At 38.2% G+C, this 26,354-nt stretch overlaps 1 pseudogene; it reads left to right on the plus strand.

The window, feature by feature from the left end:
* Positions 1-1,513: 1,513 nt before the first annotated feature.
* Positions 1,514-26,142, plus strand: LOC146999803 (X-linked lymphocyte-regulated protein PM1-like; annotated as a pseudogene).
* Positions 26,143-26,354: the final 212 nt, after the last annotated feature.

Below are 26,354 nucleotides of genomic sequence, written 5' to 3' on the forward strand. Positions count from 1 at the left end.
ACCGGGTGGGGCATCTCAGGCCCAGGTGGCCATTATGTGAGGAAAAGGCTCCTCATAGTCATTTCCTCTGGGATCTGAGGGTGAATGGAAGGTGGAGGACCGTATTCATGGAAGAGGATTGAACAGGTCAGGGGCATAGAGGATTGGGAACCCTTTGAAGAGAAAAGCTTGGGGCCTTGGGATAGGATCAGAGAGCCGGCTGCAGGACTAGGGGTCGGGGGCCAGGGAGCCATGGGTGAGAAGCCTTGGCGCTTGTCCTGTGTGCTGTTCAGGATCCATTAGAAACACACTGAGGATTCCTCCCTCCTCGTTGTCTTGTCTACGGTGTGTTCCTTTGATATACACTTTATGGACATTGCAGACAGTAGAGTTGTATAAGAAGAATGAATGAAAAGAAGAAGAGGAGATATTGCAAGAGATTCATAAGTCAGTTGATGGATCTCAACTGACTTATGAATCTCAGTTGATGGATTCTGACCACGGATCCTTCCATCTCAATTGCCCATTTATTGGGATTAAAGACTTGCCCTACCATGTTCAGCTTTTTCTCTCAATTTTATTTCTGTAGGATGGGATCTATCTTTGTAGTTCCGGCTTTCCTGTCTTGGGCTGGCCTCGAACTTACAATCTTCAGATGTTTGAAATCCTCGGCTTCCCCAAATCCCCATTTTCTCCAATATAAGGCCTTTATGTTTGGGTGGTGGTGATGAGTGTTTCTTGTAGAATAAGTGTTGGGTCTTTTTGATATGAACATAAAGTTACCATGTTCGTTATCTTTCTGGATAGAACTGTGAGTTTACCTTAGACTGAGATAAACTGATAAAAAGAATTGCTTATGTTTTGTTTAAAAAGAATGTATGGGAGATTCGACCAAAATTCAGATGCCTCAAAGATTACAGGCGAACAAATTTTGCTCATCGTTTTCTGGAAGGAGGGGAGGAATCACATATTGAAGTGTGGCCAGGTTATGTCTTTTTTAAACTGAGAAATGGCAGATTGTTAACTTTGGTTCTGAAGGAGTTTTTTTTTTTTTTTTTTTTTTTAAATAAGGTAAAGAAGTTTTTGAAACAAGTTGTGAGGAAAAGGGACATGATAAATAGGATACATGGAGAAAATGTTCCTGGGAAATATATATATATATATATATATATATATATATATATATATACACACACATATATATGTGTGTGTGTGTGTATGGGTATATGTGTGTATGTGTGTGTGTGTGTGTGTGTATGTGTATATTTGTGTATATATACACACACACATATATATGCATCACCATATTGAATATGTATACAGAACTCTCTGATAAAGACAAATGATTAAAAATACTATATGTTAAAAAACAAAAGAAATGATCTTTCATTGAGCTAAGATAATTATTTGACTTTTTGTCATTTTAATTATTTAAATGATACCTTTTATTCAGATAACTAAGTTCTTTTTTTTCTTTTAATTTTTATTTAATTTTTTTTTAAACTAAGAGGACTATTAAGTTCTTAAGAGAAGAATGGCGCTTAAGAAAATGATGGTGATACCAAAGGAAGGTTACTTATTAATTTTGGACTGTGATGATGAAGAAGATGACATAAGTGTTTCAGAGGAATCTCTTACTAAAGGTATATCCAGTGTTGGGCATTAATTGTGTCCTGCATTTCATTAGACCTTTACCTAGTCTCCTAAATTGGAAGAAATCTTTGTTAAGAGTTTTCATAGACTTCATTTCTAATTTTCCCTATATTTATCTATTTTATACACAAGTTTTAGTAGCACATATACCTACTCTTGAAACTATAGTCACAATATGTTGAGAAACAATAACTTGCTATGATTTTGCCCCAGGAAAAAACCTGACATAGTTCCTATAATATCTTTGCCATACATGAATTTATTTCATAAAACCTGCAAATAAATTATTTCATTTCTTTTTCTATTATATACTTACTTTATTTACATTTCACATGTTATCAACTTTTCTACTTTCCCTTCCAAAAATCCCCTGCTCTCCCCTCTCCCCCTGCTCCCCAACACACCCACTCCCAATTCCTAGCCCAAGCATTTCCCAATACTGGGGCATAGGACCTTTATAGGAACAAGTGGCTCTCCTCCCATTGATGACCAATTAGTCCATCCTCTGCTACATATGCAGCTGGGTCCATATGCCCCATTATTTCTTTTCTTTGATTGGTGGTTTAGTCCCAGAGAATTGTGGGGGTACTTGTTAGTTTATGTTTATTTTTTCCTCCTAAGTTCCTGCAAACTCCTTAAGCTCCTTGGGTACTTTCTCTAGCTCCATATTTGGGGACCCTGTGCTCAGTCCAATGGATGTCAGTGAACATCCACTTCTTTATTTGTCAGGCACTGGCAGTTCCTCTCAGGAGACAACTATATCAGTCTCCTGTCCCCAAGCTCTTGTCCTGTCCCCAAGCTCTTGGTGCATCTTCAATAGTATCTGGGTTTGGTGGCTGTTTATGGGATGGATCCCCAAGTGAGGCAGTGTATGGATTCGTTCAGTCTAAGATCCAAACTTTGTCTCTGTAACTCCTCCCATGGGTATTTTGTTCCCCATTCTAAGAAGGAACAACATAATCACACTTTGGTCTTTCTTCTTGAGTTTCATGGGTTTTGCAAATTTTACCTTGGTCATTCTGGGATTCAGGGATAATATCCATTTATCAATGATTGCATATTATGTGTGTTCTTTTGTGATTGGGTTATCTCACTTAGGAAGATATCATCCAGATCCATCCATTTGTCTAAGAATTTCCTTAAATCATTGCTTTTAATAGCTGTGTAGTAATACATTATAGAAAAATTACCAGATGTTCTATATTGATTCTTCTAAAGAGAGTCACCTGATTTCTTTTCAGAGTCTTGTTATTATACATAAGGCTGCTATAAACATAGTGAAGCATGTGTCCTTATTACAAGTTGGAACATCTTCTGGGTATATGCCCAGGAGGACTGTTGCTGGATCTTCTAGTAGAATTATGTCCAATTTTCTGAGGAACCACCAGTCTGATTTCCAAACTGGTTGTAACAGCTTGCAAATCCACCAGCAATGGAGTGTTCATATTTCAACACATTCTTGCCAGCATCTGCTGTTATCTGAATTTTACATCTTAGCCATTCTGACAGGTGTGAGGTGGAATCTCTGGGTTATTTTGACTTACATTTCCCTGATGATTAAGGATGTTGAATATTTTTTAGGTGCTTCTAAATCATTCGGTATTCCTTAGTTGGGAATTATTTGTTTAGCTCTGTCCCAATTTTTAAAAATAGAGAAAATTGATTTTCTGGAGTCCAGATTTTTCATCTCTTTATATGTATTAGATATTAGACCCCTATCTTATTTAGGATTGGGAAAGATTTTTTTTCCCAATCTGTTGGATGCAGTTTTGTCCTATTGATAGTGTCCTTGACCTTACAGAAGCTTAGCAATTTTATGAGGTTCAATTTTTCCATGTTTAATCTTGCAGCACAAGCCATTGCTGCTCTTTTTTTTTTTCTTTTCATCAAGAATTTTCCCCCTTTTCCCTTGTTCCATGTTCTTCCCCACTTTCTTCTCTATAAGTTTCAGTGTCTCTGGTTTTATGTACAGTTCCTTGATCCACTTAGACTTGAGCATTGTACAAGGGATGAGAATAGATCAATATGCCTTCTTCTACATGCTAATTGCCGATTGAGCCAGCACTACTGTTTGAAAATGCTGTCTTCGTTCCACTGGATTGTTTTAGCTCCTTTATCAAAGATCAAGTGTCCATATGTGTGTGGGTTTATTTCTCTCTCTTCAGTTCTATTTCATTTATCTACTTGTCTATCATCACTCTACCTGTACCATGCCATTTTTATCACAATTGCTCTGTAGTACAGCTTGAGTTCACGCATGGTTATTCCACAAAATGTTCTTTTATTGTTGGGGATAGTTTTTCCTATCTTTTTTGTCTTGTTTTGTTTTTGTTTTTGTTTGTTTGTTTGTTTGTTTTTTTGTTTGTTTAATTTCAGGTGAATTTGCAAATTGCCCTTTCTAACTCAGTGAAGAATTAAGTTGGTATTTTGATGGGGATTGCATTGAATCTATAGATTCCTTTTGGTAGGACAGCCATTTTTACTTTATTAATCCTTCCAATCCATGTGCATGGGGTATCTTTCCATCTTCTGAGATCTTTTTTGATTTCTTTCTTCAGAGATTTGAAGTTGTTATCATATGTATTTTTCTCTTCATAAATTAGATTCACACCAAGGTATTTTATATTATTTGTGACTATTGTGAAGGGTGTTTTTTTGTTTGTTTGTTTGTTTGTTTTTTGTTTAGTTTGTTTTTCATCCTGCTTTTCCTTTGTGTAGAAAAAGGCCATTGACTTGTTTGAGTTAATTTTATATTCAACTACAGCACTGAAGTTGTGTATCAGGTTTAGGATTTCTCTGGCAAATTTTTGGGTCACTGATACATGCTATCATATCATCTGGAAATAGTGATATTTTGACTTCTTCCTTTCCAATTTTTATTCATTTGTTCTCTTTTTGTTGTCTAATTACTCTGGATAGGTCTTCAACTACTATATTGAATAGGTAGGGAGAAAGTGGGCAGACTTGTCTAGTCCCTGATATAGTGGGATTTTTTCAAGTTTCTCACCATTTAGTTTAATGCTGGCTACTGGTTTGCTGTCCATTGTTTTTTTTTTTTTTTTTTTTTTTTTTATGTTTAGATACGGGCCTTACATTCCTTATCTTTCTTTGACTTTCATTATAAATGGGTGTGCATTTTGTCAAATACTTTCTCAGCATCTAATGAGTTGAGCATGTTGTTTTTGTCTTTGAGTTTATTTCTATAGTGGATTAATTTGATGGATTTCCATATATTAAACCATCGCAGGGATGAAGCCTACTTGACCATGATGGATGATCGTTTTGATGTATTCTTTGATTCAGTTTGCAAGGATTTTATTGAGTATTTTTGCTTTGATATTCATACAGGAAAATGGTCTGAAGTTTCCTTTCTTCATTGGGTCTTTGTATCATTTGAATATAATTGTAATCTGGCTTCATAGAATAAACTCAATAGTATTCCTTCTCTTTTGATTTTACATAATAGTTTGAAGAATATTGGTATTAGGTCTCCATGTGTAAGACCCCCGAAACTGGACCTTCACTGAAGCCCATTCAAGTCCCGGAATGAGCTGGCCAGCACCACAATGACTCAAGAGAAAACTATACCTGATGCAAACAGAAAGAGGTTTTATTATCAGCTAGCTGAGGACAAACTCCTCCCACCGTGCAGGGCAGGGGAGTTTGACCCTGAGCTGTGACAGAAGGGGGCTTTTAACAGCTGGCTGAGGAATTGGGATGAAAGTTCAGAGGAGTTGGGAACAGATGGGAGGAGTTGGGAGAAGAGTTGGGAGGAGTTGGAAAGAGTTGGGAGGAATGTGGTTCTCTGCCTGGATGTCTTTCGTAAAGTTACAATTATCACATCTCAGGCTGTAAGGCTCAGAAACAAAAAGGCTTTTTGCAGGCTATAAATAACAAAGAGCTTCTTTCTGACTGCATTTGTAGAGATCAGGGACAAGAAGCTTGGGGAATATCCAGGGGCTTTACCTTCCAGGGAGAACCGCTCTAAGTTGGAGTCTCACATTCCCCACTACTTCTTCTACATAGTTCTAGTCTTAAAACTAGGAAAAATAACCGCTAGCCCAGCTGCCAAACAAAGCCAACATGAGGTCACAGCTCTAGGATTTGTAACCTTGAGAGCCTCAAAATGCACTTGAATGAGACAAAAGTTTCTCTTGCTGTGGTACAAGGGAGGGAGGAGGTTCCTGTGCACTGCCTGGAGAATATGAGCAGCACTGGGCCAGTGAGCCATGGTGGGCTGGGTGCAGGAGCCCAGCACCTGCTGGAGTAGCGGTGGTGGGGCTTGCCAAAAGCAGCAGGTAGGTGTTTTTTGTTTGTTTGTTTGTTTTTGTTTTTTTGGTTTGTTTGTTTGTTTTTTGCTTTTTTTTTTTTTTGTTTTATTTTTCAGCAATTCCAAGGCATTTTTCTGACCAGTTCTAGGGTCTTTAAGCGAGCTAGCAGGGGTTCAAAAAAAGGAACACCAGGGTCAAACATTCCCCCTGCTTCTGTTAAGGAAGGTGGTCCCCAATTGAGGATTTGAAAGGGTGTAAGTTTAAATTTTTCTGTGGTGTTCCATACTCACAATAAGGTGAAGTGAAGGAGAGCTTCATAATCTTTTCTGCATGTCTCTAAAGCCGATTTAGTCAAGGTTTCTTTTAATTCTCTATTCATCTGCTCTACCTGTTCTGATGTCTGGGGTCTGTAGGGACAATGTAACTTCCAATCAATCCCCAATTTTCTGGCTAACCCTTGGCTTACCTGGGCAAAGAAGGAGGGTCACTTGATTGATGAATGTACCTTAGGGATGCCAAATGATGGGGACATTTCCTCTAATATCTTCTTTGCCACAATACTGTCGGTCTCCTTCTTAGTGGGGAAGGCTTCGACCAAGCCTAAAAAGGTGTCTATAAAAAGTAATAGATATTTATTACTGTACTTGGTGAAATTAACTTCAGTGAAATCTACTTTTCAGAATGTACCAGGCTGTCACCTCTTAAACCCCCTCTGGGGAGCATTATTCTGGTGCCTGACATTGGTGAGGGCACAGGCTTGGCATTCATTAAAAAACTCCTGGGCAACATCTGGCAATCTAGTAACATAGTAGTTTGAGCTCTTAACAATTTCTTTAGCTTCTTAGTTTCCAAGTGGGGGAGCCTGTGTAGATTGGCTACATATTGTAACCCTTCTCTGGTGGGCAGGATCCAGTGACCATCTTGGGTCTTAGCCACTCCTTGGGTAGTATATACACATATCTGAGGTATTTTTTTTTCTGTTCTTGATCTTCTAGCATGTAGTCCAAGCCTGCGTCTTTGAGTTTATAATGGTTTTTAAGTTCTTTATTTTTTTTTTTCCTAGGGCTGCATGTTTGGCAGCAAGGTCAGCCATCTGATTTCCCTTCACTATGGCATCATGACCTTTTTGGAGATGGGTGCAATGTATGATGGCCAGTTAGTTTTTTTTTCGAAAGTGTTTGGCTTCTAATAGGTTCAAGATTTCTTTTTTATTTTTAATATCTTTCCCATCAGATGTGAGTAACTCCTGTTTTCTATAGATCGCCCCATGTATGTGAGCAGTGGTGAAAGCATACTTGCTGTCTCTGTAGATATTGATGTTTTTCTCTTTGGCCAGCTGCAAGGCTTGGGTGAGTGTGATTAGCTCTTCTCTCTGGGCTGTCATGCCTTCAGGCAAGCTGCTGTCCCCAACGGTTTTTTTTCCATTGACCACTGCTGTCCCTGCTTTTCTTTTACCTTCAACCAAAAAGCGGATACCATCTGTGTACCAGTTAGGGCAGCCTGGCCATGGCTGGTCAGTGAGGTCTTTCTTAATTTCAGTTTTTTTCTGCCAGGATGTCTATACCTTGGTGTACTTGTAGGAAGTCGTAGGCTTCCGGCAGCAAGGTGGCAGTATTCAGGATAGGAGGGGGTGCAAACTATACTCTTTCAGTCAGTAAAAGGCTCTGTTAATGGGTCCTGTGAGCAATAGTCATCCAGCAATCAGGCAGCTGTCTAATGATGCTTTCTAAGGCATGGGGATATAGGGGCTACTACTATAGTTCATTGACCTAGAGTCAGTTTGTCAGCCTCTTTGAAAAATACTGACACAGCAGCAGCGATAACTTTTAAGCAAGATGGTCATCTACTGGCCACTGTGTCTATTTTTTTTTTTTTTTTTAACAATTGGGCCACAGGTTGTTTCTATTTCCACAGATCTTGGGTCAGGACCCATCTCACTATTTCTGCTGTTTTGTCTACATAGAGAATGAAAGGCTAGGTCAGGTCTTGCAGGACTAGAGCTGATGCACTAAGCAAGATTTTTTAATCTCTTTATAGGCTTCCGGTCTTTGGGGGTCCATGAGAAAGTCACAGTCTCTTTAGTAAGGGGGTATGGTAGAGAGTGCCAGGGTGGCAAAGCCTGGCTTTTTAACTGGTAGCAACAGAGTATTCCAGGAAGACTGACAAGGGACCAAAACACCAAGTTCTAAGAGACTATGAATGTGAGGTCTGATGCCCTCTTGGGCCTCTTTGCTCATGGGGTATTGTTGTATCAGTTTTCAGTGTCACAATGATGGGGTGCACCCTCTTTGCCTCTCTTATATCCCACGTCTCTGCCCAGCATTTAGGATATCTCCCTTACCTGGTCCCTTCTAATACTTTTCTTGACAGGGATTGAGGCTCATGTAATCTATATTCTTCTTCTAATTTTAAAGTTCAAATTATAGAGATAGAGGCTTGCCAAGGGATTGAAGTTCCTTCAAAAGAAAAGCTTATTTGGACTTTTAAATTTGCTACTATGTCTCTTCTAAACAATGTGGAGGGGCATTCAGTAATGATGAGGAAGGAATCAGTTACTTGGCTTACTCCTAGATTAATTTTCATATCAGTGGTCCAAGATTATGGTTTCTGTCTTTTTTGTGTGTGTGTGTGTTTTCTAGACAGGGTTTCTCTGTGTTGCCTTGGCTGTCCAGTAACTCACTCTGTAGACTAGGCTGGCCTCGAACTCAGAAATTCGCCTGCCTCTGCCTCCCGAGTGCTGTGATTAAAGGCATGTGCTACCACGCAAGGTGAGAATGGTTTCTGAACAGTAGCCCCAATTACTTCGTTTTTCTGGTTACTCAATTTCTCTAGTGACTTTGTCAGGACTGAAAAAACTGTTCTGATACCAAGAAGGGAAGTCGTAGGGGTCTCTTCCACAGTTAGGTTTACACTAGTCTCAGGGAATGGGTCTGTGCCCCATATCCCCTAGTCATCATCCTCTGGAGTAAGGACTTAGTTGTTCTGATATCAGTCTCTTTCATGGCACAGTCTCTTGCCCAGTGTCCCTTTTCTTTACAGTACCCACATTGGTCCTTATGTAGAGGTGGTCGTAAAGGTCCTATGGAGTTCTGAGGTCTTTTTGGCCCTGTGTTGCCCAGGTACCCTGTCTGCCTTCTCCCTCCAACTTTTTTATAAACTTCCTTATCACTTGCAAATGTATCCAAAATCCTATTTAAAATTCTTGCCTGCCTTCCATCTCATCTACTTTCTCTTGCCTCAGCTGCTCTCTATTCTCTTTCTCCTATTTCTTTTTAGTCTCTCTCTTATGGTACACTCTCTGCCTCCTTAACCAGATCTTGCAAAGATAGTGTTTACAGACTCTCTAGACACTGTAACATTCTCCTAATGGCAGAAGCAGACTGCCCAATGAAAGCCATGGCCAGAGCGGCCTGCTGGCTCTCTGACACAGGGAGTGTAATGCCTGTATGCTTCTAAGAGGCACTCTAGAAACTCTGCTCCTTTTCCTCTTGTAGGATCCCTCTTACCTTGGCCACATTGCTGGGTTGTCTGTCAGCTCCTCTCATTCCTGGTAATGTATCCCTGCGCCAAAATTTCAACTGCTCACTACCTTCAGGCCTGTTAAGGTACCAGTCACTATGTGTCAGAGGGGGAAGCATGCATCTATTTCATTTGGAAGTTGTGTCAGCCATCCATTTGCCGCCAGCACATTCATTCTTACCTCCAGCAGAATCCTTTTCTTATCTGTGTGATAAAAATAACCCTTAAAAGCTGTTGACAGTCATCCCAAGTTGTCTGATGAGAGAACATGAGAGATTCCATTAGATTAGTAAGGGTAGAGGGGTTTTCAGAGAAGGCGGCGTGATTTGCCTTCCAATTATAAAGATCAGAGAAGGAAAAAGACCAGTAATGAAGGGGCTGCAGTTCCGAGGTCTGCTGGAGTAGGCCATAAGTACCTAAAGCCAGCAAGGTTGTTGAGTCTAGTCTCTCTGGGCTCCATGCTCATTTGTCTTGTGTTCCAGCAGCTGGACCCTCCCCCGTGTCTCCAGTGGTACCCTGGTGAGGTATCTGGGAGAGACCGTTTAGTGTTATGAGGGTGTGGTGTTACAATATTCTGGAGGTTCTTCTATCTCTGGATAGATCTTGGGAGGAGCCAAGGGTTGCAGTTCACCCCCCAACATATTTATCTTAGGGGTTTTTTTTTTGTTTGTTTGTTTTGTTTTGTTTTGTTTTGTTTTGTTTTTAGTGAGTGGTGGAAAGCTAGGACTCGGGAGTCCAGCTTGTTTTTCTGAACCCAAGGCTTCAACCAGGATGGGGTCAGGTGAGCTTCCTGCGCGGAAATTTCCGAGATGTCAATGTAGGGTGCTTGTTCTGGTTGAGACCCTAGTCTCTTCTGTGCAACAACATCTTTAACTGCAGAAATCACAATCAGTTCAATAGTGCCCTCTGTTGGCCAAGTAACACCAAAAGCCGGCCATTTCGTTGAGAAGAAAGTTCTCCAAAATTTCTTTCTGACATCTACAAACAGACTGTGAATCCTAGTAGTAATTTCAGTTCAATTTTCAAGAGTCAGTCCAAGAGTAGTGCTAATAGTCTGTCCCATCATCAGAGTCACATACAGGGAGACAAACACTATATATATATTATATATATATAAACAGAAACAGACAGCTGAGTGAGCACATGCTCACTTGGCACCCAGTAACAGAAACAGACAGCCAAGTGAGCACACTCTCATTTGGCACCTCGATTGGAGATCTCCATGCATCCCTGGAGCTTTCTCAGACCTTCTGGGATGTCTCCCAGTGCAGTAAGTGGTTACGACTAACATGTCTGTCAGTATCCCTGCCCTCCATCCAGAACAGGGTTGCTCTCAGGAGTGCAGACAACTGCAAACCATAATGCTGAATTCAAACACAGCCGACAGACAAAGACATAGCAAAGACAGGGTCCTACCTCCTAGTGGGGTCTCTGAGAACTGGGGTAGGCCTCCTGGTGTATGAGAACGCACATGTAAGACTCCCGAAGTTGGGCTTCCACTCATGTGCCGGAATGAGCTGGACAGCAAACTCGAGACATAATCACACCTGATGCAAACTACAAGACGTTTTATTATCAGCTAGCTGAGAATGATGTCCTTCTACCGTACAGGGTGGGGAATTCAACCCCGAGTGGTGACAGTGGGGGGCTTTTAACAGCTAGCTGAGGAATTGGGAAGAGTTGGGAGGATAGCTAGGAGGAGGTGGGTAGAGTTGGGAGGAGTTGGGAGGAGTTGGGAGGAACTGGGTGCAGTTGGGAGGAGATGGGAAGAGTTGGGAGGAGTGTTCTTCTCTGCCCAGATGTCTTTGGTAAAATTACAATTATCACATCTCTGGCTGTAAGGCTCAGAAACAAAAAAGGCTTTTTGCAGGCTATAGTTAACAAAGAGCTTCTTTCTAGCTGTATGTTTAGAGATTAGGGAAAACAAGCTTGGGGAAAGTCCAGGGGCTTTACCTTCCAGGGAGAAACGCTCTAAGTGGAGGTCTCACACATGAAGATCTGATAGAAATCTGATGGGTTCATCAGATCCTGGGCCTTTTTTGGTTGGGAGACTATTAATGACTGCTTCTATTTCTTTAGGGGTTATGGGAGTAATTACAGGATTTATCTGATACTGATTTCAATTTCGTACCTATTATCTCTCTAGATAAGTGTGCATTTTTTGCTTATTTCGTTATTTTCATTTTTTTTTTTGAATACATGCTTGTTTTATAAGATCTGATCTGGATTTCCTAAGTTTCTGTTGTTATGGCTCCCTTTTCAATTTTGGTTTTGTGAATTTGGTTACTGTCTCTTTGCCCTGTAGTTAGTCTGGCTAATATTTTATCTATCTTCTTGATTTTCTCAAAGAATCAGCTCCTAATTTGTTTGATTTGTGTGTGTGTGTGTGTGTGTGTGTGTGTGTGTGTGTGTGTGTAGAATTCCTTTGTTTCCATTTGGTTGATTTCAACCCTGAGATTGATTATTTCCTGCCTTCTACTCCTCTTCAGTGAATTTACTTCCTTTGGTTCTAGAATGTTTAGGTGTGCTGTCAACCTACTCCTATATCCTCTGTCCAATTTTTATTTGGAGGCATTCATAGCTATGAGTTTCCTTCTTAGAACTGCTTTCATTGTGTCCCATAACTTTTGGTATGTTGCAGATTCATTTTCATTAAACTCTAAAAAGTCTTAAATTTATTTCTATTTCCTCCTTGCCCAAGTTATCACTCACTATATTGTTGTTCACCTACTATGTTTATGTGTGTTTTCAATTATTTATAACATTATTGAAAATCAACCTTAGTCCTTGGTGATCAGGTAGGATGCATGGGATTATTACAACATTTTTATATCTGTTAAGGCATGTTTTGGGACTGATTATATGGAGAAGGCATCATGAGGTGCTGAGAAGAATGGGCATCATTTTGTTTTAGGGTAAAATGTTCTATAGATATCAACTAATCTATTTGTTTCATAACTTCTGTTAGGTTCGCTGAGTCCCATTTAATTTTTGATTCCAGTATCTGTCTATTAATGAGGGAGGGGAGTTCTGCTATTATTGTCTTGGGTACAATGTGTGATTTGAGCTCTACTAAAGTTTCTTATAGGAATGTGAATGCCATTGCATTTGATGTATAAATGTTCAGAATTGGGAGTTCATCTTGGTAAATTTTAACTTTGATGAATATGAAGTGTCCCTTTTTGTCTTTTTTGATAACTTTGGGTTGAAAGTCAAATTTATTTGATATTAGAATTGCTGCTCAAGCTTGTTTCTTTGGAACATTATCTTGGAAAATTGTTTTCCAGCCTTTTACTCTGAAGTAATATCTGTCTTTGTCCCTGAGGTTTGTTTCTGGTATGATGGGTCTTGCTTACAAATCCAGTCTGTTAGTCTATGTCTTTTTATTGGTGAATTGAATCCCCTCATATTAAGAGATACTAAGGAAAAGTCTTTGTTGCTTCCTGATATTTTGGTGGAATTTTTTCATGTAGCTATCTTCTTTTATGTTTGCTTCAAGATAAATGTCTTGCTTTTTCGAGAGTGTAATTTCCCTCCTTATATTGGAGTTTTCCCTTTATTATCCCTTGGAGGGCTGGATTTGTTCAAAAATATTGTGTAAATATTGTTTTTTCATGGAATACCTTCTTTTCTCAAACTATGGTAAGATATTTTTGCTGTGTATTATAGCCTTGGCTGGCATTTCTGTATGATATATGCCCAGGATCTTATGGCTTTCATAGTCTCAGAGGTTAAGTTAGGTATAGTTCTGATAAGTCTTCCTTTATAAGTTATTTGAAATTTCCCATATTGCTTTTAATATTCTTTCTTTCATTCTGTTCTTTTTTCTTTTACTTTTTTTTTTTTTTTTTTTTTTGCATTTGATGTTTGGATTATTATATGATGGCAGGAATTTCTCTTCTGGTCTAAACTATTTGGAGTTTTGTAGGCTTCTTGTATATTCACGGGAAACACTTTTTTTAGGTTAGGGAAATTTTCTTCTATAATTTTGTTGAATATACTCACTGTCCCTATAGTTTGGAAAAATTACTTTTCATCGATACCTATTATCCTTAAGTTTCGTCATCTCTTTGTGTCCTGGATTTCATCGATGTAATTATTTCCTTTCTAAAATCTCTTTCAAAAACTCACATGGGCAGTTTCTTGAGAGAAATTCAAATCTTTAGTACTTTATTATCTATTACTTATATAGCATCCATTCAAATGTTTCTATTTTCTCTTGTCAATACAGTAAAGAAGAGCCCAGCATTTGACAAAGATGAGAATATATCGACTCACATAAAAAAGGATGGAGATATGCGGTAAAATTTTCTATAGAGTATTTCAATAGAGTTCAATAGAGTACTTCATAAGTAGTGTTTGTGATCCCTTCACTGGAGAAGTAGATTCAGGAAGATGAACAATTCAAAGTCAGACACTACTATATGTTGTGTTCAAGCCCAGATTGAGGTCCTTGAGACATTGTGATCACAAACACATAGCAACTCATACAGTAGGACCACCTGCATGAGATCTTCCCAGGTATACACAAAAAGAAAAGGAAAAACATCAAAAGAATAAGAGGGGGCCATCTGGGAAGAAGAAGGGTCTCAACAGGAGTCGTAGAGGTATGAATAAACTACTGTGGGGTGTAAATGTATGAATTGTAAAAAGTAAATCATACAAGTTCACTTTGGTAGTCCACCATGTATTTTATATGTATATGTCATTTGTTCCGAACCAAACATATATTTATTATAAATAATTAAAAAAAGGTTCTGTTTAAAGTTTTCTGTGGGGAAGAAAAATGTCCTACCAGTTCACGATATTTCTTACATTAATTTTTATATTCCTTTCTTAACAGAGGTGAACTAGACAGTATGTTGGATAAATCTGGAGGTACGTGTTTTTGGAGGTTTTTGCCTGATTTTTGAAGAGGTCAGAAGAGGGAATCAGATCTCTATAACCCCTATACCATAGGGGATAATTTTAGATTTCACAGTAATTGTAGTTCTCTTTAAAACCCATATGAGATGACTTCTCAACCAACATTCAGAATGAATGATTAGCTGAAGGTGTAGCTCAGTGGTAAAATACCATGTAAAAGTTATGAGTTTCATCTTCAGTGGGCAAAACAAAAAAAGAAAAACAAAACAAAACAAAACAAAACCCAACCAACCCACCAAATTAACAAAAAAAAACTACCAAACAAACAAAACACTGCAATAAGCCTCTCCAATGAAATGTTAGTTTGTGCAGTTTTCCAAATCAACTTCAGATTGTAAAGTGAGCAAGAAACCCAATTTGTTGTAAGGAAACAAGCAAAACCGGCATTAAGCATTTTAGGAGCCTAAACTTAGGCATGATTAGAGAGAGAGAGGGAAAAATGAAGAGAGTGGCTACAAGCTGTTTTGGTAAAATGCTTGCCTTGAAAGTATATGGAGTTAAGGTGGGGACATAGAATCCACTTAAAAAATGCAGGCTGCAACCCAGTGTTGAGTAGGTGGAGACACCTTGTTGGCTAGCAAGGCTAGTGGCATTGGTGAGCTGCAGATTCTGAGAGACCATGTCTCAAGTTTTAAGTTTGGTCAGCTAGTAATGTCACATGCCTTAATTCCAGCAATTGGGAGGCAGAGGCAGGGAGATTTCTGAGTTTGAGGCCAGCTTGGTATACAGGGTGAGTTCCAGGACAACCAAGGCTATACAGAGAAACCCTGTCTTGAATAAAAAAATAAAATTAAAGTAAGTTGGAATATGATTAGAATGCAGTAGATGTCTATTTGTGGCTTTCTTGTGTACACTCATACTGAAATATATACACATCATTTTTTTTGCTGAAACTCTTTTTAAGATTTACACAATCCAGTAAAATTATGGTGTTTTTTTTTCTTTCTTGAAATAGATAATATTAAGAAAGTGTCATAATTTTATGATCTCTCCTGTATAGTAAAAATGAACATCTATCGAGAGACATGATCCAGCACACCTTAAAACATGCAAAGGACAGGGATGGAAAGATGGCTTAGAAATTAAGAGCACTTGTTGTTCTTGGACAGAACCAAGTTTTAGTTCCTAGAACCCACATAATGGCTCACAACCATTTTTAATTCTATATCCAGGGGTTTTGGAATTCTCTTCTAGTTTCTATGAACAACATACATGCAGGTTGTATAAATACAAACATGCAAAAACACATTACATAAAAAATAAAACAATTTAAATTACAATCAAGAGGCCCTTCATCTGAAAAAAAAGTAGGAGAGTCTTTTAGGGGTTCATTTATTTTAACTTTCAAGTTAGTATTGCAAACTTGGAAAATGGAAAGCCTCTGGGTATTAGTAGCAGCTAAAATACTACCTCCCTTTTGCTGCTTGGATGACAGATGAGTGATAAAGCCTAACTCACCCTTAGTACACATGTGAAAACACGACCAATCAGCAAGGGGCTGTGCTGAGATTGCTTTCCTGCTATCCAAACCCTGTTAACCAGTATGCTTTGTAGTGGTCATGGAAGCCCAGTTCTTGAGGAAGATATGTGCGTGAGGAAGCATGGTAGGGAGAAGTCTCAGTGGAGGTAGTCAATTGTCTGTTGAAAGATGGTTAATCCTGTTTGAGCTGGAGGTCTGTGTTGGGATGAAGGTGGAAGGGTGGACGTGTTACTTCAAGAGTAAGGAGAGGAGGTGACTCTCACTGGACTCAGGAAGGTACTGCTTCCAAGTTCACAATTGACTTTCCCATCGGCATCTGCTGAGAAAAACAGAGAACTTCACTAAGGGCAGGAGTTTGCACAGAATAGCTCCTAGCAGAAAGCAGGAATGCCAGGGTATTGCAGACCCTGAAAGTCTTCTTGGGGCCTGGAGATGTGAGGTGTGAGTAAACTGGATGTCAGTTAGTGACACCAACAGACTAAAACCTTCTTTTTGCTGCTGCTGCCCAACAGGAATTCATTATAAATAAACTAAAGACCAGTCTTCATTTTCTTCTACCTGTTGTTAAAATGCCAGATTGCTGAAATTTCTATATATAGTCTCCAAACTGCCTCAAAATACAGCGGCTGCTCTCAGCCTCAGAAGTACTGGGACTTCAGACATAATTTAGGCCAGGCAGTCTTTATTTATATGTTGTTTTGGTTTAGGGAAGTAAGCTGTAACTCTATATCTCAGGATTGTCTGAATCCTCAATTGCAGCTTGGACAAGCCTTGAACCTAAAGTCCTCATCCTTACAAAATGTACCTGGACCTGAGGAAACATGTATATTTTATTTTTTTATATTTAATTTTTTTTATCCTTTTTTTTTTTTTTCATTGTTGAAGTTTGAAACCAGTACTTCTTGCTGTAGCAGTAAAATATTTGTCCAAACAGGAAGAACTTTATATTTTAGATCTGCTTTAGGTTTGTATTGTGATGAAACAGATTGAGGAGCTTGGTTGTGATAAAAGCAACCATGATTTCATTTGGAGACTGAGATGCAGAGACATTTACTCTAATTTATCAAAAACTTAGCAGGAATGGTACCAAAATTTATATCATCCTGAGATTACATATAAACCTACTTGAAGTCACAGTTAAAGCCATAATTTTGTTTGTGTGTGTGTGTGTGTTTGTGTCTGTGTGTGTCTGTGTTTATTTACATTTCAAATATTAGCCTTTTCCTGATTTCACCCCAGAAAGTTTCTATTCCATTCGACCCTCCCTGTGCTTCTATGAGCATGTTCTCCCAACCACCCACTCCCACATTTCTACTGTGGCAGTTACTTGCACTTGGGCATACAGCCTTCACAGGATCACAGGACCAAGGACCTCTTCTCTCACTGATGTCTGACAATGCCATCCTCTAATATATATGTAGCTGGAATCATGGGTCCCCCTCTTTGTTTGGTGGCATAGTCCCTGGGTGCTCTGGGGGGTTACTTGTTTCATATTGATGTTCTTCCTGTAAGGTTAGAAACCCCTTCAGCTCCTTCAGTCCTTCCTCATCCCCTCCACTGGGGACCCCATGATCAGGCTGTGACCATCAACCTCTGTTCTTGCCAAGCTCTGGCAGTGCCTCTTATAAGACAGTCATATTCAGCTCCTGTCAGCAAGCACATGGTATCGACAATAGTGAATGTGTCTGCTGTCTGTGTATGGGATGGATCCATATGTTGGGCAGACCCTGGATGGTCTGTTTGGTTCGTATTGATATTCTTCCTATAAGGTTGCAAACCCCTTCAGCTCCTTCAGTCCTTCCTCTAACTCCTCCACTGGGAACCCCATGATCAGTCTGATTGCTGGCTGTGAGATTCAGTCTCTGTTCCTACAAAGCTCTGGCAGAGCCTCTCAGGAGACAGCCTTATTAGGCTACTGTCAGCAAGTACTTGTTGGTATCTACAATGGTGACTGGGTCTGGTGTCTGTACTGGGTCTGTATATGAGATGGTTCCACAGGTTGTGCAGATTCTGTGTGGTCATTCCTTCAGTCTGTGCCCTGAACTTTGTCTCAATATTTCCTCCCAGTAGTATTTTGTTCCCCATTCTAAGGCCCGAAACACCCTCACTTTTGTCTTCCTTCTACTTGAGCTTCATGTGGACTGTGAATTACATTTTGGGTATTCTGAGATTTTAGGCTAATACCCAATTATCAGTGAGTGCATACCATGTTTTTTACTTTGGGGTTTTGTTACCTCATATAGGATGATATAATTTAGATCCATCCATTTGCCTGTGAATTTCATAAAGCCATTGTCTCTGTACCATTACCATACACTTTTTTTTTAATCACTATTTTTGTATAATACAGATTGAGGTCACGGATGATTCCCCCTGAAGTTCTTTTATTGTTGAGATCTGTTTTTCGATATTCTGGGGTTTTGATATTCCGAATGATTTTGCATATTGCTGTTTCTATCGCTATGAAGAATTGAATTTGAATTTTGATGGAGAGTGCATGGAATCTGTAGATTGCTTTTGGCAAGACATCCACTTTTACTAAATTAATCGGGTCACCAATCTATGAAGCATGGGAGATCTTTCCATCTTCTGAGATTTGTAATTTCTTTCTTCAGAGAATTGAAGTTCTTGTCATGGAGATCTTTCACTTGCTTGGTTTGAGTCACACCAAGGTATTATAATTTGTGACTTTTGATAGGTGTTGTTTCCATAATTTCTTTTCAGCCTGTTTATCCTTTGAGTAGAGGAAAGCTACTGATTTGTTTCAGTTAATTGTATATCTAGCCACTTTGATGAAGTTGTTTTTAAGGTTTACAGGTTCTCTGGTGGAATTTTTGGGGTCACTTAAATATACTATTTTATCATCTTCTAATAGTGATATTTTGACTTCTTCCTTTCCAATTTTTTATTCCTTTGACGTCTCTTGTTGTCTATTTGCTCTGGGTAGAACTTCTAGTACTATAGTGAACAAGTAGGGAGAGACTGAGAATCCTTGTCTAGTCCTGTCTTGTCTTATTTTAGTGGGATTGCATCAAGTTTCTCTCCATTTAATTTGATCCCAGAAATTAGAGTCACGCCAAGGTATTTTTTATTATTTGTGACTATTAAGAAGGGTGTTGTTACCTAATTCCTTTCTCAGCCTGTTTATTCTTTGTGTAGAGAAAGGCCATTGACTTGTTTGAGTTAATTTTAAATCCAGCTACTTCACCGAAACTGTTTATCATGTTTAGGAGTTGTCTGATATAATTTTTGGGGTCACTTATATATACCATCATATCCTCTGCAAAAATAGATATTTTGACTTCTTCCTTGCCAATTTGTGTCCCCTTGATTTCCTTTTGTTGTCGAACTGCTCTGGCTAAGATGTCAAGTACAATATTGAATAGGACGGAAGAAAGTGGGCAGCCTTGTCTAGTCTCTGATTTTAGTGGGTTTGCTTCCAGCTTTTCACCATTTATTTTGACGTTGGCTACTGGTTTTCTGTAGATTGCTTTTATCATGTTTCGGTTTGGGCCTTGAATTCCTAATCTTTCCAAGACTATTAACATGAAACGGTGTTGGATTTTGTCAATGCTTTCTCCGCATCTAAGCAGATGATCCTGTGGTTTTTGTCTTTGAGTTTGTTTATATAATGGATTACATTGATGGATTTACATATATTAAACCATCCCTGCATCCCTGAAATTAAACCTACTTGGTCATGATGGATGATTATTTTAATGTGTTCTTGGAATGAGTTAGCAAGATTTTATTGAATATTTTTGCATCGATATTCGTAAGAGAAATTGGTCTTAAGTAATCCATCTTTGTTAGATCTTTCTGTGGTTTAGGTATCAAAGTAATTGTTGCTTCACAGATTGAGTTGGGTAGAGTACATTCTGCTTCTATTTTGTGGAATTGTTAGTGAAGAACTGGAATTAGATCGTCTTTAAAGGTCTGATAGAACTCTCCACAAAACCCATCTGGTCCTGGGCTATTTTTGGTGGGGAGACTAATAATGACTTCTTCTATTCCTTTAGGGGATATGGGATTGTTTAGATCATTAACTTGATTCTGGTTTAACTTTGGTACCTTCTATCTGTCTAGAAATGTGTCCATTTTGTCCATGTTTTCCAGAGTATAACCTTTTGTAGAAGGATCTGATGGAGTTTTGGATTTCTTAAGGATCTGTTGTTATGTCTCCCTTTTCATTTCTGATTTTGTCAATTAGGATGCTGTCCATGTCCCCTCTAGTGAGTCTGGCTAAGTGTTTATCTATCTTGTTGATTTTCTCAAAGAACCAGATCCTCGTTTGATTGATTCTTTGAATAGTTCTTGTTTCCACTTGGTTGATTTCACTCCTGAGTTCAATTATTTCCTGCCTTCTACTCCTCTTGAGTGAATTTGCTTCCTTTTTTCCTGGAACTTTTATTTGTGTTGTAAACTACTAGTGTGTGCTCTCTCTAGTTTCTTTTTGAGGCACTCAGAGCTATGAGTTTCCCTCTTAGATATGCTTTCACTGTGTCCCAGAAGTTTGGGTATGTTGTGGCTTCATTTTCATTAAACTCTAAAATGTCTTGTATTTCTTTCTCTATTCCTTCATTGACGAAGGTATCATTGAGAAGAATGTTGTTCAGTTTCCACATGAATGTTGGCTTTCCTTTATTAATGTTGTTATTGACGATCATCCATAGTCCATGGTGGTCTGATAGAATGCAATGGGGCAATTGCAATATTTTTGTATCTGTTGAATACTGTTTTGTGACAAATTATATGGTCAGTTTTGGAGAAGATACCATGAGGTGCTGAGAAGAAGGTATATCCTTCTGTTTTAGGATACAATCTTCTGTAGATATCTGTTAAGTTTATTTGTTTCATAACTTCTGTAAGTTTCATTGTGTCCCTGTTTAGTTTCTGTTTCCACAATCTGTCTATTGATGAAAGTGTGTTGAAGTCTCACACTATGCAATGTGTGCTTTGAGCTTTACTAAAGTTTATTTAATGAATTTGACTGCCCTTGTATTTGAGCATAGATATTCAGAATTGAGGGTTCCTCTAGGAGAATTTTACCTTTGATGAGTATGAAGTGTCCCACCTTCTCATTTATGATAACTTTGGGTTGGAAGTTGATTTTATTCGATATTAGAATGGTTACTCCAACTTGTTTCTTCAGACCATTTGCTTGGAAAATTGTTTTCCAGACTTTCACTCTGAGGTAGTGTTTGTCTTTTTCCTTAAGATGGGTTTCCTCTAAACAGCAAAATATTGTGTCCTGTTTTTATAGCCAGTCGTTAGTCTATGTCTCTTTATTGGGGAATTGAGTCCAGTGATATTAAGAGACATTAAGGAAAAGTAAATGTTGCTTCCTATTATTTTTGTTGTTAGAGTTGGCATTTTGTTCTTGTGTTTGCCTTCTTTTTGGTTAGTTGAAGAATTACTTTGTTGCTTTTTATAGGGCGTGGTTTCTGTTCTTGTATTGTTTTGTTTTGTTTGTTTTTTAGTTTTGTTTTTTCCTGCTATTATCCTTTGAAGGGCTGGACTGGTGGAAAGATAATGTGTGAATTTAGTTTTGTCATGGAATACTTTGGTTTCTCCATCAATGGTAATTGAGTGTTTGGCTGGTTATAGTATCTTAGGCTGGCATTTGTGTTAACTTAGTGTCTGTATAACATCTGTCCAGGATCGTCTGGCTTTCATAGTCTCTGGTGAAAAGTCTGGTGTTTTTCTGATAGGCCTGCCTTTATATGTTACTTGACCTTTTTCCCTTACTGCTTTTAATATTCTCTCTTTATTTTTTGTTTTGATTATTATGTGTCAAGAGGAATTACTTTTCTGGTCCAGTCTATTTGTAGTTCTGTAGGCTTCTTGTATGTTCATGTGCATGCCTTTCTTTAGGTTTGGTAAGTTTTCTTCTATAATTTTGTTGAAGATATTTGCTGGCCCTTTAAGTTGAAAATCTTCATTCTCATCTACTCCTATTATCCATAGTTTTTGTCTTCTCATTGTGTTCTGGATTTCCTGGATGTTTTGAGTTAGGATCTTTTTGCATTTTGTATTTTCTTTGATTGTTGTGCCAATGTTCTCTATGGAATGTTCTGCACCTGAGATTCTCTCTTCCATCTCTTGTATTATGTTGCTGATGCTCAAGTCTATGGTTCCAGATTTCTTTCCTAGGGTTTCTATCTTCAGCGTTGCCTCACTTTGGGTTTTTTTTTTTTTTAATTGTGTCTACTTCTCTTTTAAGGTCTTGGATGATGTTATTTATTCCATCACCTGTTTGGTCGTGTTTTCTTGCAATTTTTTAAGGGATTTTTTTTTTTTTTTTTTTTTTTGGTCTTCAACCTGTTTAGCAGTGTTCTTCTATATATCTTTAAGTGAGTTATTAAAGTTCTTCTTGATGTCCTCTCCCATCATCATGAGATATGCTTTTAAATCCTGGTCTATCTTTTTGGGTTTTTTGGGGTGCCCAGGATTGTGTAGGGTGGGAGTACTGCGTGCTGATGATGGTGACTGGTCTTGGTTTCTGTTAAAAAATTCTTATGTTTGCCTTTTTCGATCTGGTAATCTGTGGAGTGAGTTGTTATAGCTGTCTCTGGTTAGAGCTTGTTCCTCAGGTTATTATGTTAGCCTCTATCAGAAAACCTGGGTGTCTAGCTCTCTCCTGAGTTTTAGTCGTCAGAGTACTCTCTGCAGGCAAGCTCTCCTCTTGCAGGGAAGGTGCCCAGATATGTGGTGTTCAAATCTGCCTCGTAGCAGAAGTTGTGTTCCACTCACCAGAGGGCCTAAGATCCCATGGAAAGTTCTCTGGGGACTTTGGGGGTGTCCGTAGACTCGGAGCCCATGTTGCCCCAGTGCTAGTGTCAACTGGAAGGGATTTGTGACTCTGGTCAGGCCGGGTTTTCTGCTTCCCTCCTTAATGCTGTCTCAGGTCCTTCGAGATTGGATTGGAGAAGAAGTTGTGTTCAATTCACCAGAGGTTCTAAGATTCTGTGGAGAGTCCTGTGGGGACCTTGTTGGTGTCTGCAGATTCCATGCCTAAGTGCCCAGGTGCTGGCCTCAAGTTGCCTCTTGAATACTGAAATCTTGGTGTGAAAAATCTCCTGAGATCCTGCTGTGTCAGAGCTCTTGGGAGTTTAGCTTTCTCTGTGTGTTGCAAGGTTTGGTGGGGTGCCAGATCCCGAGGTTTTCTCTGGACAGAGATGCAAGCCACAAGGAACCCGTGCCTCTGCCTGGGAGGTTGTTTTTGTTGCCCTGGACCTTGTGGTGGTCCTAGTTACACAGGGTGCTGCAAAAGATGCTGAGTCCTCAGCTGTGATCGTCTGTCAGAACTCCAGTGTTCCTGGGTGTGTTTTCACATCTCTTGAGAGTCAAGCTTCCTTTGTGATCATGTGATCTTGGGCACTTCAGAGTACATTGGAGTGGGACTCCCTCTGGATGTCTTAAGAGTGGTTTCTGAGCCAGGATCTCAGGTCTGCCCTATGTACAGGTTCAGTCAGGAAGAAATCCAGGCCACTGGCCTGGCAGGATTTCCTCTGTGCCTAGATCTTTTGGGACTCAGTTACACCTGATGTGGGGGCCTTTACTATGATCCTGCGAGTGGTAGAGCACCTGGAAGTTGAGTTTCCTCTGGCTCTTGTGGGATTAGGTGCAGAGTCAGATCCCAAGGTCTACTCATGACACAGACTCTTGCAAATATTTTTGATTTAGCATCGTGGAATAATTTTTTCCTGTGATACAGAAAATGAAAATGGTGCTTTGGTGTGACATTAATGAAACTTAATTTTTATTTTTTGTATGTTCTTGTCTGTGGTACATATATACACATGTGGAGGGCAGAGGAGGATGTTGGGTGATGCTCTATTACTTTTCATCTTATTTCCTTAAGACAGGTCTTTCACCAAATGCAGGTAGACAAGCATCCAGCAAGACCTAGCAATTCTCACTCTGTCAACCACAGTGCTGTTCTTGTAGAAACAACCATCCATGGTTGGTTTTGTAGATGGGTACTAGATTCTAATTTGTGAAATTCCTCTTTTCACAGTAGGCCCTCAAGTTTTGAGGCATCTTCATAACTTCTTTGAAGGGATTTTAAGAGGAAAAAATTGATGTAAACACTTTTACAGTTCCATGTACTTAAACCTAAGTGATATGTATACAAAATTCTGTACATGAAACATATTTTTATTGACCCAGTTTTAATTTTATATTTAGTCAGTTCCTTTTCTAGGATGCCTCTGTGCTTCTTTCTTTATATGGCACAGTGGAAAACTGAATTCTTTAAAGTAACCCTTATTACTTTTTTTTACATTTTATTTTATAGGTATGGTTGTTTTGCTCTCACGTGTGTATGTGTACAACATGTGTGTCTGGTACCTGTGGAGTCTTGATGAAACCATTGAATCCCCTGCATCTGAAGTTATATGCTGTGAGCCACCTTGTGGGTGCAGGGAATCCAATCTCAGATCTCTGGAAGGGATCCAGTGTTCTTAACTACTGAATTATCTTTCCAATACTCTCATTGGTTTTTATGGTGCATGCAGAATTTAGAACAGGGCATCACATCCTCTGGAACTGGAGTTGGAGATATTTGTGCACATCATGTAGGTGCTAGGATTCAAACTCAGGTTTGATTGTGACAGGGTCTCATTTTGTAGCTCAGGCTGTCCTGGAACTCACTATGTCGACCAGGTTAACCTGGAACTCACAAAGATCTGCCTGTTTTTGCCTCCAGAGTACTAGGATTAAAATGGAACCAATATGCCTGGCTGCCATCTTATTTGAAATTGAATATTTTAAATAATGTGTCTAACAATTCCACAGTCAAGTTTGTTCTTTCAGTTGCATTATCTTTTGTAGATTTAGAAAAGAATTAGCCTGTATTAAAAGTGTTTCCCTATGAAGAATTAAAGCCCACCTTTGATCCTTTGTTTCGTCCATTTGTTCTTTGGAAACTGTTCTTGAAGCTTAAAATTCTTTTACTTACAGAAATTAAAATTCAGATAAGATTAGATATTTCTTGTCTAAAATACATGGAGTGTTTTTTTTTTTTTTTTCTGTGTTGTGGAATATTTCTGTAGACTTTACTGGTTGAACATCCTTCATCTGAACATACAAAACCCTAAAGTATTCTAAAGTATGAAGCATGTTGGTGATATCTTTCATTTAATTTTAAGTTTTCTTGGCATTATTGAATGGATTTTATCTATTATCTATATCTATTTTTATGAATACATGGAATCACTAAAGTTTCTTCAAAATGACCCTTAATTTTTAATATAGGTGACATTTATAAGAAGCTTCACATAAAGAAAAAATGGATGAAAATGTATATGAAAGATTCTTTCAATGGCAGCAACCAGAAATTAGAAAGGCTTTGCAAAAAGAAAAATCGAAAGAGGTAGAGTTGTTAGATTTGTAGGACCACATGTGTATCATTTTAAAAATTATATATGGCTGAAGTTTAAAAAAATATATCACGTCTGATCCTTTAGTAAAAATATGTGGCTTTGATTTTGTCTAAACAGTTAACCCTATAACTTATTGCCTTCAAGGAAACTAAATCAAATTCTTAGAAATCTGTGAAAATTTTATTTTCTTCTTTAAGTAACTGTTAATGAGATTTTAAATTTAATTTACATTCATTGTGGAAATACAGAAGTCCTGCACATAGTCTTAGAAATGTAATTTATGGATTATTATGCTTAACAATATGGAAAAACAACAACTACAGTTACATATGTGGGCATTATCTATATTTTAATTGACTTATGTTTTACACTATGTCTTAACTGAGGCAATATATGAAAAATAAATTAGACCTTATATTTGGTAGGAAATAATGAAAAAACACTGTGAAATATAATTATTTCTCATATATATAGGATTTATATTTATATTCATTTTTATTTATTATTATATTCATAGTTATATTTATAGTTATATTCATATTCACATTCATATTTTTACATTTATATTTATTTTTATTTATATATATTTATATTTATATATACACACACAAACTAATTTAATTTTGAAAAGGTAAAATATAAAAGAATACTTCTCTCATAATATGTTATGGGAAAAAATCTATAATGATTTCCCATTAGATAATTTTATACTGCTATTTTTCTCTTTATAATATGAAATGATCAATTTAATTTGTTTTGAGTGTTCTTTTTCATATTGGTATGAAATATGACTGCTTTCATTACTGTGCTTTACAGGAAGAACATCAATAAAAAAATATGTGATCAGTATATAACTACATTTCAGAAGTCTGATATGGATGTATAGAAATTCAATGAAGAAAAAGAAAATCAGCGGTTGGTACCATAACTAACTTTATATTTAACCTAGTATAACTAAGTATCAAGTAGGAATGGAGAAACAAGCCTTGATTTGGGCACATGAAACTAAATTAAGTTTCACTATCTATCTATACTTGGCTCTGTTGTAGTCCTACTGAGATGTAAACCACTGATCACATACTATATCAATGAAAAACACTAGGCGTTTTATGGTAGACCAGATCATAAATTTTCAAGAGG

The sequence above is a fragment of the Mus caroli genome, unplaced genomic scaffold (genome assembly GCF_978045245.1).
Source record: "Mus caroli unplaced genomic scaffold, Mus_caroli_1 scaffold_38, whole genome shotgun sequence".
Taxonomy (NCBI): domain Eukaryota; kingdom Metazoa; phylum Chordata; class Mammalia; order Rodentia; family Muridae; genus Mus; species Mus caroli.